Source organism: Cynara cardunculus, assembly GCF_001531365.2.
Source record: "Cynara cardunculus var. scolymus isolate 2C chromosome LG 3, CcrdV1, whole genome shotgun sequence".
Taxonomy (NCBI): domain Eukaryota; kingdom Viridiplantae; phylum Streptophyta; class Magnoliopsida; order Asterales; family Asteraceae; genus Cynara; species Cynara cardunculus.
The window spans coordinates 1,705,343-1,706,671 of record NC_037530.1 but is presented as its reverse complement, the minus strand read 5'-3'; the positions used below and the strand labels follow the sequence as shown (position 1 = coordinate 1,706,671).

Genomic DNA, 1,329 nt, shown 5'->3' with positions numbered 1-1,329 from the left:
ACGTGACACGCGTTGTACCCTTACGCGTCTCGTCACATCCCCACGTCAATTGAAACTGACACATACGTAAACTTAACGATATCATTAGTCAGATCAACTGGTTCATGTCATGGTCATGGTCATGTTTTCTTTACTCGTAAACACAGTTATATAAAACTATACGTAAATCTTTGCCATGCAACACACCAACTCTTTTAAAAAGGATTACAGTCGGTTCGGTTAAAAATCAGATAAAAAGTTGAGATAGACTGGACTGGATGGGATGGGATGGGATGAGATTGAAGAAGGAAGATAGATATGTGTGTGAATCTGATAGCTTAATTCAGAAGCTGTCTGGTTGTCTGAATGGCTGACTCAACTGAATATAACACAGTCTGTGTGTGTGTGTGTGTTTTGTCATCTATTCTCTGGTTGATAAATGTAAGGAGTCAAATCTTATTATGTACATCTCTTCACCCTTTCAACTCACTCCATATCAAGACACGCCCCATCCCACCCCACCACCTTTTATCTTTATAATATATTAATACACATTATATATATATATATATATATATATATATAATGTGTATTAATATATATATATATATATGTGGAAGGGTTCAAATGAGAATATATTTATTTTACGAGAGCATGAGAACACTTTTTTACTATAGACAATCATATGTGATATTATTATTTCATCACATGTGATACTAAATCTAGGGGTGTAAATGATGCGAGTCGAGCTCGAGTATCATTATACTCGACTCGAACTCGAAACCTAATTTCGAAGCTCGAACTCGACTCGAAAACTCGCGAGTAGTCAAAATCGAAGCTCAACTCGAACTCGATTCAAGCTCGAACTCGAACTCGAATCAAACTCGAACTCGAGCTCGATTCAAGCTCGAACTCAAGCTCGAACTAGAACTCGAATCAAGCTCGAACTCGAACATAAACGAACATGCCTAAATTATAACTTAGGTTCGACCTCTTGGGCCGACCTTAGACTGGAGCCCCTCCAAAGTGCAATGGAGGTCGCCAACCTAGGCCATGGGTCATCTTGACCACCCTTTGACCCCGTCCAGCGGTCCAGGTAAGTACCTTCTCCCTTCCCCCACCTTCTCCTTTTAAACCCATCTCTCCACCTTTCAATTCTTCACTCATTACCGATGTGGGATCAAAAATTTCATTTATTCATTCACTTTCAGAAGCTAAATAAATACAAATTATATATTAAAATTATATACAAATTATAATTTAAACTAAATAAATACAAATTATATATTAAAATTAATACATAATATTATAAAAGGGTAGGGAGACTAAAATGTGTATAATTTATAAATT

At 36.6% G+C, this 1,329-nt stretch overlaps 1 non-coding gene across 1 annotated transcript; it reads right to left on the bottom strand.

Annotated features, from left to right (window-relative positions):
- Positions 1-920: 920 nt before the first annotated feature.
- LOC112510654 lies at positions 921-1,083 on the bottom strand. The gene has a single exon (XR_003069025.1). It is a non-coding gene; the product is annotated as a U1 spliceosomal RNA (small nuclear RNA).
- Between the last annotated feature and the right edge of the window lie 246 nt (positions 1,084-1,329).